The 15,442-nt window shown below is 40.8% G+C and overlaps 1 long non-coding RNA gene across 2 annotated transcripts; it reads left to right on the forward strand.

The window, feature by feature from the left end:
* Positions 1–7,071: 7,071 nt before the first annotated feature.
* LOC127533949 (uncharacterized) lies at positions 7,072–11,740 on the forward strand. Of its 2 annotated transcripts, none has more exons than XR_007941844.1 (2): positions 7,072–8,748; positions 9,104–11,740. It is a non-coding gene; the product is annotated as an uncharacterized LOC127533949 (long non-coding RNA). The 2 variants fall into 2 exon arrangements; XR_007941845.1 differs by having other exon boundaries at positions 9,129–11,740.
* Positions 11,741–15,442: the final 3,702 nt, after the last annotated feature.

Genomic DNA, 15,442 nt, shown 5'->3' on the forward strand with positions numbered 1-15,442 from the left:
TTTTTGAGTGTTTTGGTTCTCTCAGTGTACTCTTTTAAGAGGTATTTTCACCTCTGAGTTAAAGGCTCAGTGTGGAGGGCTCAGAGGGGCTTACCAACAGAAATATATATATATATATATATATATATATATATATATGAATCCTCACTATGTTTTCATTAGTGTTTAGCCACTTTAAAATAAGGTGTGTTTCTCTTTGGTGATTTCTATATTTTTAGGGGGTTTCAGCTGGTCAGTCTGACTCAACAGATGTGGACTGGGAGTAGAAACCTGCCATTGGCAATGTATGTCTCACAGCTTTCTTTTCTTCTTCTGTTGATCTGTATGTTGACATTTTTAAAACACTATTTGCTTCAGAAAAAAACAAAAATAACTTCTGAGCTGGATCAATTAATCTCAAATCATCAGGGGCTTTCTGCTTGACCAACTCTGATTTGCTTTAAGTTTTTTTTTTTTATCATAAAGGATGGATTTTAAAGCAATATCTGTGAAATTAGTGATATATTAAGTATTTTTCAAGATATTTAACAAAAACAAAATCCAGCCCTCACCTCAAAATCCCAGCTCTGAGTTAAAGCCCTCAGAATTGAGATGGTAACTTTCTGAAGTGTGTGCTCAACACTTGAACTGGTCAGATCTTCAGTCAAGACAATGCTGGGATGAGCAGTGTTTGGATCTGGATTCAGACCAGTATTCAACCAGGGAAATACAGTGCCTTGTGAAAGTATTCGGCCCCCTTGAACTTTTCAACCTTTCGCCACATTTCAGGCTTCAAACATAAAGATATAAAATTTTAATTTTTTGTCAAGAATCAACAACAATTGGGACACAATCGTGAAGTGGAATGAAATTTATTGGATATTTTATACTTTTTTAACAAATAAAAAACTGAAAAGTGGGGTGTGCAATATTATTCGGCCCCTTTACTTTCAGTGCAGCAAACTCACTCCAGAAGTTCAGTGAGGATCTCTGAATGATCCAATGTTGTCCTAAATGACTGATGATGATAAATAGAATCCAGCTGTGTGTAATCAAGTCTCCGTATAAATGCACCTGCTCTGTGATAGTCTCAGGGTTCTGTTTAAAGTGCAGAGAGCATCATGAAGACCAAGGAACACACCAGGCAGGTCCGAGATACTGTTGTGGAGAAGTTTAAAGCCGGATTTGGATACAAAAAGATTTCCCAAGCTTTAAACATCTCAAGGAGCGCTGTGCAAGCAATCATATTGAAATGGAAGGAGTATCAGACCACTGCAAATCTACCAAGACCCGGCCGTCCCTCTAAACTTTCACCTGGAACAAGGAAAATACTGATCAGAGATGCAGCCAAGAGGCCCATGATCACTCTGGATGAACTGCAGAGATCTACAGCTGAGATGGGAGAGTCTGTCCATAGGACAACAATCAGTCGTACACTGCACAAATCTGGCCTTTATGGAAGAGTGGCAAGAAGAAAGCCATTTCTCAAAGATATCCATAAAAAGTCTCGTTTAAAGTTTGCCACAAGCCACCTGGGAGACACACCAAACATGTGGAAGAAGGTGCTCTGGTCAGATGAAACCAAAATTGAACGTTTTGGCCACAATGCAAAACGATATGTTTGGCGTAAAAGCAACACAGCTCATCACCCTGAACACACCATCCCCACTGTCAAACATGGTGGTGGCAGCCTCATGGTTTGGGCCTGTTTTTCTTCAGCAGGGACAGGGAAGATGGTTAAAATTGATGGGAAGATGAATGGAGCCAAATACAGGACCATTCTGGAAGAAAACCTGTTGGAGTCTGCAAAAGAGCTGAGACTGGGACAGAGATTTATCTTCCAACAGGACAATGATCCAAAACATAAAGCCAAATCTACAATGGAATGGTTCACAAATAAACGCATCCAGGTGTTAGAATGGCCAAGTCAAAGTCCAGACCTGAATCCAATCGAGAATCTGTGGGCAGAGCTGAAGACTGCTGTTCACAAACGCTCTCCATCCAACCTCACTGAGCTCGAGCTGTTTTGCAAGGAAGAATGAGCAAGAGTTTCAGTCTCTCGATGTGCAAAACTGATAGAGACATACCCCAAGTGACTTGCAGCTGTAATTGCAGCAAAAGGTGGCACTACAAAGTATTAACGTAAGGGGGCCGAATAATATTGCACACCCCACTTTTCAGGTTTTTATTTGTTAAAAAAGTTTAAAATATCCAATAAATTTCGTTCCACTTCATGATTGTGTCCCAATTGTTGTTGATTCTTGACAAAAAATTAGAATTTTATATCCTTATGTTTGAAACCTGAAATGTGGCGAAAGGTTGAAAAGTTCAAGGGGGCCGAATACTTTCACAAGGCACTGTATGTAATAGGGTAAGGCCAAAAAATAGGCCTTTGACTACAAGTGAAGATGCAAAGGTCCCCTTTGGTGTGAAAGTACCTTAGGGTCATACAAATAAATTTATCCCAAGACACAAGTGAGATCAGACTTTGTATTGGAAATAAACACATTTTTTCCAAAAATGTCCGCCAATGCGCCAAAAATACTCTAGAACAAATATCTTTGCTTCTGTTACAGGTGTAATGACAAATTTGGTGTCAAAGTGTACATTTTTGGGATCAGTGAATCCAATAAAATAGGTTTCAAGTTCAAAAGACCAACAGTTTTTCCCTTATCATGACAACTGGTGTACATATGCAAATTTCAACTAAAAAAATTGTGTTATCAGAGTGACTTCACTTATCTTTTCCTACAAAAATGCATTTAAGCAGTGCACCTACTTCTGTGCTAGACAATAGATTGACTGGGATCATCATCATCCACAGATTTTCTACATCTCTGAAGTGTCCGTGGACAAAGTCACCCAGCTGCCCAATGGGTCTTATGGTCGACATATTGGATTTTGAAAGACTTCATAAAAGTCTGACCATAAAAATCTGACTTAGTTTAAATTAACAGCTGGAGTTAAACAGTACCACTAGTGACCTTTCAGCATCTCACTCTGGCTCATGCTACTTAGGACATTTGTCCTTTGGCTTTGAGGTTCGTATGACTTTCTCATTGAATAGAAAAATGTTTTTAATGTTAGATAACTAATAATGAACTAGCTAGTAAATAGCTAGCTACAAAATAACTAGCTAACTACTAACTATCCATCCATCCATTCTCTATACACCGCTTTATCCTCACTGGGGTCGCGGGGGGTGCTGGAGTCTATCTCAGCTGACTCGGGCGAAGGCAGGGGACACCCTGGACAGTTCGCCAGTCTGTCACTGGGCTACATATACAGACAAACAATCACACTCACATTCACACCTACGGACAATTTAGAATAACCAATTAACCTCAGCATGTTTTTGGACTGTGGGAGGAAGCCGGAGTACCCGGAGAAGCCGTGTACAGAGAAAGGATGGATGGATATTCATTGTTTGTCGGACAAATGTGTTTATATTACCCGCTGTGGTAATCACATCTGAAAGTGATTGATACCGGCGGATTCATGAGAATCTAAGCTTTCCATCGGCGTATAATGTTTATATATTTGCGTTTGCAGCCTTCGGACATTCTTTAAATTCCTATGCAAATTAGTAAGTGTACCGCCGGCGGTACACTGAAGTTTAACGGGTTAAAAATGCTCGAGTTTGCGCTGCAAACTCCCAGCGCAAACTATATACTCCCAGTCCCGCTTGACTTCTCGCTCAGCTTTTGCCTCCAGCATAAGCCCCGGCCACAAAAAACGTTACAATGTTTGTAAACAAATAAAGGGTCTATTGTCCCCATCAGACGCCATGGTCTCTCCGACGGGCAGCTTCACTCTTCAGCCCAATGACACGGTGAAGTATAACGCTGTGCGGACGCGTTCATATGATTGGCTGAACAATACACCCACCCCCACGTGGGGTGAGTTTTTGTGATTGGCTGAAAGGAGGGAGACATCTGATTGGCTACAGAAACTTCCGTGTTGAAAAAAATGCATTTGTGGATCGAGCTGACGGCAGAGCAGTCTCAAAAAAGATTCACGCACAAAAGCAGTTTGTGAATGCAGAAATACATTTGTGAACTTTCTTAATTTATTTGTGGATTGCAGTTTACATTTGTGAACCCCAGTTCACATGTGTGAATTCTTCTGTGTGCATTTGTGGATTGCAGTTTACATTTGTGAATTCTTCTGTGTGCATTTGTGAATTATGAGACTGTTCTAACTCCATAGTCATGTCGCCACTCTCATTATATAGGCACTCTAATGTGGACCAAGGGTTAACACTCCCATGGACTAGAGTGCCTATATAATGAGAGTTATTTACAACGCAGAGAGTAATTCTAGGACTTTTTTGGCTTCATAAATACCTGAAAAATGATGGGCTGTTGTGCCTTTGGGTGCACAAATCGATCGGAGAAGGGATTACACATGTTTAGATTTCCCAGGAGTAGTGAAAGAATGAAACTGTGGGAAAATAAAGTCCAGAGACAGGGATGGAAACCGACTTCATCAGGATTTTTGTGCCAGGTTAGTCCCATGTATGTACTTTCATGTTACGATGTATGGGTGAATGACAGATAGAAAAGTTTGATGTGATTTTAGGCAGTTGTGGTTATTTTGACTTTGACCATTTTCATGCATGGAGATGCATGAAATACGGGGTAACCCGTTAAACTTCAGCGGCCCATCTGAGCTTCGACAACAGCCTCCCTGTTCATTCACATGATTTCCAATTCCACAAACAGCTGACAGTTTTCTGTTTCCTATTTTCTGTTTTCCGTCCAACCTGCAGTCACTTATCAGCCTCATATGACCCGAACAGGCTCCGTGTTGTTCACCTGTTTCTGGGCTGTTAGCCGCCGTTAGCATGAGGATGCTGTTAGCCATATGCTTACAGCTGCAGCACCGTACAGGCGGACGGGAAAACGTATTTTACTAAATTGACCGAAGCTCCAAGCTCGATGATAGAAACATTATACACCCATGGAAAGCTTAGATTCTCATGAATCCGCCGGAATAAACCACTTTCAGATGTGATTACCACAGCGGGTAATATAAACACATTTGTCCAACAAACAGCAAATAACGTAAACAGCACAACTCACCTTTGAAGGCTCAAAACTAGTCACAGATGAAAATATTCCACAAAACGGCCATAATCCAACCTTGGACATCCAGACAAAACAAGCCAGTAAATTATTTTGTCCAAAACATGTCTTGAAATCAGTAAACAATCCACAGTTTTCGTGAATGTGCACCTCGCGCTGCGCGTCCCATATTGAGTGAATGAAAACAAAATGGCTTCAAATCCCCAGTTGTCGCCACTCTCATTATATAGGCATTCTACCGTGGACAGAAACAGCTCCCCGTGTGGGAGCCCCCCGCCCCCCGCCGGTAAAACACTGGAGAATTAAAACACTAGAGCTGAAATAAATAGAATAAAATCAATAATATAAAAATAAGTTAAAATGAAGGTTAAAATATGTAAAACCATAAAACCCTAAAAGTTAAAAAATCGAGTAATAATAATAATAATAATAAAAAGCATAAGAACAGGGGTTAAGAATTATCAAAACAAGTTGAAGGCCTGGTTAAAAAGATGAGTCTTGAGCCTCTTTTTAAAAATATCAACAGTCTCTACAGAAGAAGAAGAAATTTTTGTGTCAACATGAAGTTCACGTTAATGCAGCCTTCATGACGCTTAAAATGCTGGTCCTGAGCTGAAATGCACAGTTTGGTCAAATATGCTGTCCATGCAATTCCTTCAAACCAAGTCAACTGAAACATCATTTGCTTTCATATTTATCACGTCTCAAGTCAATTTGAAGAAGAAATTTGTTTGAAACATAAAATGTACAATCGTGCAGCCTTCATGATTTCTATACGCTTCAAATGCTGTTCCTGAGCTGAAATGCACAAGACTGATAATCTGTTAATTCGGTGTGGTCTGAACCGTTGGAGATAAACGTGGACACCGGGAGGCCTGTTGTTGGTTCTGTTTGTTCAGCAGATATTTCCACCATGTATTTGTCTGCCTTTTACTTCTCAAGTTTCTGCTGGTCTTGTTTCACCATCTGGGTGGGAGAGGTTAGCAGAGATCGACAGGCAAGTCCAACAGCTCCTGGAACAGGACGTCATTGAGGAGAGCTCCAGTCCATTGTCCTCCCCAGTTGTTTTGGTACTCAAGAAGGATGGTACCTACCGATTCTGCATTGATTACAGAAAGCTAAATGCAGCCACTATCAAAGACTCATACCCTCTGCCACGTCCAGCAGATGCACTCGACAGCCTGTCAGGCTCCTGTTGGTTCAGCACCATGGACTTATCAAGTGGATATTGGCAGGTTGAGCTCGAGCCGCAGGACAGAGAGAAGACAGCGTTCAACACTGGGAGCGGTCTCTATCAGTTCAAAGTTATGCCAATTGGACTGACAAATGCTCCCCCAACATTCCAGAGACTAATGGACTTAGTCTTTCACGGCTTACATTGGAAGGACTGCCTAATCTATTTAGATGATGTGTTATTCTTTAGCCGAACCTTCAGCGACCACCTCAAGACCCTTGGTGAAGTTTTTGACCGGTTCAGATCAGCTGGTCGGTTTGGGCAATTTCCGCCCGAAATTTCTACTGAGATTTACAGAAAGTAAATTGAATGCTGTTCTTGAACTGTTTGGAGTACATGCATGGTTGGGGTCTCATTTGAAAGCTGACAACCTGAATTTTCACCCAGTGCAGTCAGAATTACTCTAGGTGCTACTGGCACAGAGTATTTCATGTTGGCACACACTGAATTAGGATGAATTTTTTTCTCGCCTACATTTTTTCCCTAATAAAACACCTGAAAATCAGTGTGGCAGCACTGTAAGAGCTTGAAAACACAATATTGCAAAAGCCTGGGGTCTTACATAGTTCAGGTCAAAATTTCAGAGCAATACTACAAGAAATGAGTGTTTCACACATGTATTTGTACTGATATGCTCCGCCCCTGTCAATGTTGGATACACTCTTTATACACTGTGCACACTCTCTACAGAATGGTATAAATTCATTTTCACTTCATTTTCACTTCATTTTCATTCCAAAAACTCATAAAGAACTCAAAAAATCACTTCAGATAGGCTTCAGTGTCGATCACACACACAGATTGAGAGGAATACAGAGAAACAGCAGGTGGAGCCCGGAGCTCACGAATGAAATATCATATAAAGCCGCTGGCAGAGGCGGGATTTATATTCAAGCCATTCAGCAAGCTCATTGGCTACCAGGCCTGTCAATCTAACGGTTCCTCCGGCGTGATTTGCTGAGAAACAAGTCAATCAAGTGATGTAATCGATATCTGTCAGACTCGGCCATGGTTGGCTAAATCGCCGAAGTAGGCGGAAACGAGTCACCTGATTGGTTGAAGTTCGGTTTGAAACGGAGGAGAAGTCTCCAGTATCCATTTTGAATCGCGAACAAAGGGAATTTGACCGTGTATGATAAAGTTATAATAGAAAGATGCAGTGAATATGAAACGCACAGCGCCACCACGCGCCGCGTGCACGCGCACGGAGCCGATCGTTTTCTGGATTTTTTTACCTATTTCGAGACATGTTTTGGCCAAAGTATTATACTGGATTGTTTCCTCTGGATGGCTAAGCTTGGGTTCTGGCCGGTTTTTGTGGATTATCTTCTTTTATGACCAGAAACGAGCGTCCAAACTGCGTCGACAGGTGAGCTGTGCACGTTTACATGACTTGTTGTTTGTTGGATAAATGTGTTTATATTACCCGCTGTGGTAATCACATCTGAAAGTGGTTTATACCGGTGGATTCATGAGAATCTCAGCTTTCTATGTGTGTATAGTGTTTGTATAATCGTGTTTGCAGTGTCCTTCTATTTTAAAAAAAGCGTATACCGATAAAAAAACGGCCCAGGTTAAGGGGGGAGTACACCTTATTTCACAGGTTCGCAAAGCCATTATATTGTATAGGCTCTTAACAATGTTTGATACGACCCAATTTAACATGCTATACATCATTTTAAAGCTTATGAGTTGCAAATTATCATTTTAACAGAAGTTACATGCAGTGATCCCTGGGGACAAAATCTTGTCATAAACATGCCAATACACATTTCCAGGTGACCCATCTTTAGATGCTATCTACTCAGAGTCCATAAATTTTGGGTTAATGACTATTATACCTTTTGATAGAGTAACCTACTGTAAAAAATAATGGGTGCTTTGAGGATAACTCTTTTTCTTGTTGCCACAGCAGCCATTTCAATATAAATAACTCTTTACCCCATAATGAAAATGGTCTTAAGTGGTCAGATTATAAATTATTTTTAAAAAGCATCCATTATTTTAAGAAGTACTGTCTTAAGAACAATCTGTGAAAAAATCAGCATGATTGCTCAAATAGTTTAAAAGTTATTCGGTTTTATGCAACGCCTGTCCCAAAAAATACAGGTTTTGAAAAAATGGCAGATAAAGATTGTGAACCATGCACAAGTACTTGCCAAGCTGTTGTATGTCACTAACTAAACATTTCTTTGATACCTAATGAATAGTTTAAGCACTTAACATTTTTTTATATTTTTTGAAGGCATATAAGGTGTACTCCCCCCTTAAACTAAAAGCAAAGAAATGTCACCTGGCCCAGACCGACGTGACTTTTCTTGGACATGTTGTCTCCAGCCATAGACTCCAGCCAGATGTGAAGAACCTGGAAAAGGTACACAAGTGGCCAACTCCCAGAACTGTCACGGAAGTGAGAGCATTTGTTGGACTGTGCTCCTACTATCATAGGTTTGTTAAAAACTCTTTGATCATCGCAGCTCCACTTCACTCACTTACTCACAAAGGTGCTACCTTTAGATGGACTGTTGATTGTGAAGAGTTGTGAGTTTTCAGTCAGTGAAACATGCTCTTACTAACCCACCAGTTTTGGCACATCCTGTCTTTTCTCAACCTTTTTTGCTATGCACTGAAGCATCACCAGAGGGCATTGGGGCAGTGTTAGCCCAGAGACAGGACAATAAAGAACATGTTATTGCCTATGCGAGCCACACCCTAAGTCCCTCAGAAAGGAATTGGTCAGCTTTTGATCGTGAATTGTTTGCAGCTGTTTGGTCTGTGAGACACTTTAAACATTTTCTTTCAGGCAGTTCCTTTCATTGTGGTCACAGATCACAAGCCCCTACTGAGCCTGAAGAAAACCCCAGTGGACAACGACCCCACAGGCAGACGCAGTAGATGGAGCCTTGAACTGGACATCTATGACTACACTATCACACATCGGGAAGGTAGACAGCATGCTAAATCCTGACGCCTTGTCCAGACATCCCAGTACAGACAATATTGACAGAACTGAACATTGTGTTGCTGTAGCTGTCACTGACACACAACAGCCTAAATCAGGACATCAGCAGTACACCGTCTATCGACACTGAACACTTAAAACAACAGCAACAGCATAATGAGTCTCAGTACAGTCATTTCCTGGGTAAAAGACAGTGAAAGTAGGCCCCCTATTGGTAAACTGAGGAAATCCTCCCCTTCATTGAGAAAACTGTGGCACGAGTATCCCAACCTTACCATTTGACATGGGATCCTTTGTAGAAAAACTAAACGGAGTCCCCACTCACCTGTGAACTTCCAAGTTGTTCTACCAAAAGTACTTGTCCCCACAGCTTTAGCTGCTTTACATGGGAATCAGTTAAGTGGACATTTAAATGCCGAGCGTACACTTCAGAGGGCTAGACGTATCTTTTGCTGGCCTTACATTGCTCAGGACATGCACACTTTTTGCACTGAGTGCCTCCCATGTCAAAAATGAGGTTCTCCTGTACCCCATGAATGTGCACCGCTTCAGCCTATCCAAACAGACAAACCCTTTCAGAAAGTTGCTGCTATCACTGAGTTACCTGTTACATCTCAGGGAAATAGGTATGCATTATTCATTACAGACTATTTTACATGCTATGCAAATCTGTTTCCAATGAAAGACCAACATTACAGTAGCAAAGATTATTTTTGAGGACTGTCAGACAACATGGTGTGCCTGAGTCAATTCACACAGACCAGGGTAGACAGTTTGAATCGGACCTTGTCAAACGCCTGTGTCAGTTGCTGGGGATAACCAAAACACGCACCACCCCATACCATGCTCAATCAGATGGCATGGTGGAGAGACTGAACAGGACTCTGAAAGACCAACTGGCTAAGTACATAGCACAAACTGGTGGTGAATGGGATCAGTTTCTTCTGCAAGCAGAACTTGCATATAACTCGAGTGTACATTCCAGCACAGGATTTTCCCACTGTCATGTTGTGCTTTTTGCACACCCTTTTCAGATATTTCATTGAAATGTGGACATTTCATCTGTGACAAAGGAAGACTGTAATGTTGGATTTATGTTTGATTATGTTAATTTACATTTACTTTATTTTATTTATCATTTTGATGTTTATGTCGTGTCTTGAATTTTATTTCATAGATTATTTGAATTATTTGACAGCTTATTGTTTTGTGTTTCCTCATTGCCATGTTTAGTTGGTTCCGGTTTTGTTATGTTTCTGGTACGACTGCTTTGGAGTGAGACACAGAGGGTGAGCGCGTGTCGGCATAGATATGAAGAGTAGATATGACACGTCTCTCAGAGCAGCGTGCCTACAGAGACACTAAGTGGGGCTTAATGTGTGGGCTAAATTTCAGTATTTTCCATTGGTGTGCACGGGGCGAAAACTAAAACAAGAAGAATGCCGGCTCATTGCACTGCATTTCACTGCACACTACGTTGAACGATGGAGACAAGGAAAGTTGGAATAACTTTCCATAGGAAAGGAAATTAAATCTTGTTGAGAGTCTATGAGAGCTAACTAGCAAAACACTAACACGGGCTAACAGCTGGACAACCAAACACCAGCCGACTATTAGTAGCTGTAGTATAGCTGTACAAGCAGTAGTAGTAATACTAAAAATACAAGCAGTAGTAGTAGTATAAGTAGCTGTTAGAGTCAAAGAAGTAGTATCGGCATGTGTACTAGTATTACAAGTTGTAGTAGCAGTGACATTATGAGCAGCAGTAGTTGGTGTATTACCACTACTACTAGTAGTAGTAGTAATAATAATAATACATCAAATTTATTTAGTGCTTTTTAGGACACTCAAAGACACTTTACAAGACAGACAGATAAGCAGACAGATAATATTCGCATTACTATTAATACCACTAATACTACCAACAGTAGTTATGAACCCTAACTCATATATATCCAGATTAGCATCTATGTTATTCCTCCAAACCCATTTTATGATTGAGATTACAGGCAATTCTTTAGGACTGCTCTCAAATAATTGAAATGTTACTAAACAAGGTTATACTAAATTAAATAACTCTGGTCTCCAGTGTATTGGATAATTCAGTTCTTTGAAATTAATTTATTAGCATATTTTCTTCTTAAATATGTAGTTGTGTACATACTTATTTACTTCTCTGTCTACTTTTTTTTTTACTCCATGTAGGTTTCCCAAAGACTATGGATTGAGGAAGAAGTGGGAAACAGCTCTGAGGAGAGAGGGCTTTGCTGCAACTATATAGCAGCCTAGAGAGAGAGAGAGATAAATAAATAATAATTAAGAGTATTAATAATTCTGTTGATTATTGTAATTGTGTTGTTTATTGTAAATGTAAATAAACTCTATCCTGTTCTAGTCTAGTTCTCTGTTATATGTATATAACTGCCTATATATATATAATTAATATTAATAAATAAATAAATTACATTTGCAATTCAATCTTTTGATCTCAGAACATTTTCTACACATCTAAGTGTTTACATTTATATATGTAATGGCTGAACTGAAAAGATTCCCTGGCCTCTGGACCTAAATAAGATAACTAAAATTGCAGGCTACATTTGTAGGAAGCCTTTTTCAGTGTTTTCTTTTAGATCAAATATTCTCTATCAATAGCACATGTTTTGACCTTGACAATAAAGTAGACCACACGAAAATCGGTTGAGAAATGAGCAAATTATGATTTATTTTCAATGTACATGCATTGCTTTGAATGGGAACTTTTCCCCCTCCAAGATGGCCACCATGTAGGCACGTCGATTAGCCGGCTGCTACAGTGCGCTGGCGTTGTCACTACGTAGAGCAGGGGTCGGCAAGTAGATGTGGCCTCGGGCCAAAATGTTTGTAAACAATCGAACAGCGGGCCAACATGCGGGGGGTGCGCTCCGATTCCGCCAGCGTGTGTGTGTGTGTGTGTGTGTGTGTGTGTGTGTGTGTGTGTGGGGGGGGGGGGGGGGATACAGCGAGCAGCGGAGCTTCTACAGCTGATCGCTGCTGCTTGGGACACACGTCTCAATTCTGATCACAGATGTATTAAAAATGACTCCCGAGACGCACACGTTTTGCACACACTGTTGCTCAGTGAAATCTGGCTGGTACAACCGTATCCGACCAGTAGCGCAAATGCGGAAATGCCCGGCAGCAGCCGACCACGCGAGTTTTGTGTTGCGGTGACGGACTGGCTTGGCTCCGTGCCAAATCAAATTTTCAAAATCATCTGGTGGGCCAGATATTATTCCTGACGGGCCAGTTTTGGCCCGCGGGCCGCCAGTTGCCAACCACTGACGTAGAGTGAGGAGGATGGCACCCAGTTTCACTACTAAAGGTTCCTACGACTAGCTTAACCCTATAATTCTTGAATGATTAAGTAATTGACAGAAAATTCTATTTTTTTCGGGTTAAAGGTTAAAATGCCGTAAAATGCATTGAAATACGAGTAGAGGAAGTGACGTACTTTCCGCACATGCGCAGTACAAATCAGGTTTTCGGGACGGATCGAGTAGTGACAGGCGTATCTACTCTTCATATCTATGCGTGTCGGCATAGATATGAAGAGTAGATACGACACGCCCCTCAGAGTGGCGTGCCGACAGAGACACTAAGCTAGTGGGGGTAAAATTTCAGTATTATCCATTGGTGTGTACGGGGCAAGAACTAAAACAAGAGCAATGCTGGCTTATTTGCTGCATTTAATTGCACACTACGTCGAACGATGGAGACAAGGAAAGTTGGAATAACTTTCCATTAGTAAGAATAGTTTTTGGCTTTTTTTTCATTGTTAAATCTTGTTGAGAGTCTATGAGGGCTAACTAGTTAGCCGCTAGCAAAACACTAATGCAAGCTAACAGCTGGACAACCAAACACCAACCAACCTACCATTATTAGTAGCTGTAGTATAGTTGTACAAGCAGTAGTAGCAATACTAAAAGTACACGCAGCAGTAATAGTAATACCAAAAGTTCAAGCAGCAGTAGTAGTATAAATAGCTGTTAGAGTTGTAGAAGTAGTATCAGCATTTGTACTAGTTATTACAAGTTGTAGTAGCTGTGACAGTATCAGCAGCAGTACTTGGTGTTTTACCACTACTACTAGTAGTACTGGCATTACTATTAATACCACTAATACTACCAATAGTAGTTATAAAGCCTAACTGATATATCCAGATTAGCATCTATCTTATTCCTCCAAACCCATTTTATGATTGGGATTACAGGCAGTTCTTTAGGACTGCTGTCAAATAATTGAAATGTTACTAAACAATGTTATACTTATCAAATTAAATAGCTCTGGTCTCCAGTATATTGGCTAATTCAGTTCTTTGTACTCTTTAATGTCAAAGTGAAAATAGATTTCTATAAAGTAATGTTAATGAAAGGAAATTATATAAATAAAAATAATTGTTTGCATAATTATTCACCCCCTTTATATTTTAATGGTCTAATTCAATAGAGGTGCATCAAATTGTTGCCAATAGTCTCAAAATAAGTGAAATGAAGATCACCTGAGTGGTGTGGGTGTTTTTCAAGTGATTGAGTTGTAAAACACCTGTGTCTGAAGGGTCCAGAGAGTGGTTGATCAGTATTCCTGGCTACCATTACACCATGAAGACAGAATAACACTCTAAGCAACTCAGGGAAAGGGTTATTGAGAAGTACAATTCAGGGGATGGTTACAGAAAAATTTCTAAAGCACTGAACATCCCCCGGAGTTCAGTGAAATCAATTATCAAGAAATGGAAGGAATATGGCACTTGTGTGAATCTGCCTAGATCAGGCCGCCCTCGTAAACTGAGTGACCGTTGTCAAGTATGATGCAGATGTTGAGGTCTCAGAGAGGACTCAGGCTCATTATGGCCCTAAGGTAACAAAGGTTTTGAAGCAGACAAATAAAGATCTTAAGAAGAAACATTATAAGTTAACCATATGATTATGCTTGCTGAAATATATATACATTTTTGAAGTGTTGATTTGATTAAAGTAATGATTCAGATGATTTATTATGTGTTTAACAATGAAGTATGAGTTAAGAAGTGATTCAATGTAACTGATTGTGTCCTTAAGCTATGACATTAAGTGTTCTGAGCTGCTTGCACAGGATGGGAAAAGCAGAAGTGAGAATGGCAGAAGTCCCCTTAGAAATGAGGAACTTGGAGTTTCCGCAGGATGACAGGATGGGCTGAGGCCTGCTAGCAGAACATTGTCATAGCAACTGAGTGTGTGTTAAATGTATTTGCTGTAAAACACATGATTCTATGCAACTGTTGTGTGTGTAACAGGAAAAAGGTTGTGTCTTAAACCTATGAGTCAAGGATATGGGCGTACCAAGAGGTAGAATTGTGTGTAAAACGGTGTATGTGTTAGTAGAAGCGAGAGAGAGTATAAAAAGGGAAGCGCAGAGACATTATACGGGAGATGTTCGCCGGAGCTGCGAGAAGAGCTGCAAAGGGAACTTGGCCGGAGTTCTGAAGAATCTTTAACTTCCTCTATTGCCCTAGAGACGGGAAGACTATGCGGGACTTAGGCTCCAGAGATCGCTGAGGACATCGTTGGAAGCAAAGTCTTTTTCTGACTTTGTTCAACAAGCGAAGACCACACTCTGCCAAACGGAGAGTCCTTAGAGGTTCTGCAGTTATCCAGAAGAAACCAATAGAGGGGAGAACCGACTGCACCCGAAGAGGCAAAGGAGGCAACAGCACCGCGCTGTTCCCCTCCCCGGGGCTGGGAGACCCAGTGACCCACTACAGCCTGAACAGACGAGGGTTTTCCATCACCACCATACCACAGAGAAGACAGCTGGGGCGTAAGCACTAACGTTCCAGCCAATTCCAGAGATAACTGCCAGACCACGATTGGCTTACAGGATTCCTCCGCTCCCCCCTGCCGAGGGATAAGATCCTTTTTGTCCACAAAGAAGACATCGTAACGAGTCCTCCGGACAACTGAGGACTCCTCCCAGACGCAAGTCAAGACCGAGTGATACGGTAGTGGCCACGCTGTTCGCTCTCTCTCCTAAATTTAATAATTAGAGAAGATTGTCAGGTACGCTCAATTTAGTTACTTTAGTATCATTTTTAATCAGAAATAATTAACTGTTCTAATCATGAATTGATGCTATGCCCTTGCTAAACTTGCTTAATAAAAC

Source organism: Acanthochromis polyacanthus, chromosome 5 (genome assembly GCF_021347895.1).
Source record: "Acanthochromis polyacanthus isolate Apoly-LR-REF ecotype Palm Island chromosome 5, KAUST_Apoly_ChrSc, whole genome shotgun sequence".
Classification (NCBI taxonomy): Eukaryota; Metazoa; Chordata; class Actinopteri; family Pomacentridae; genus Acanthochromis; species Acanthochromis polyacanthus.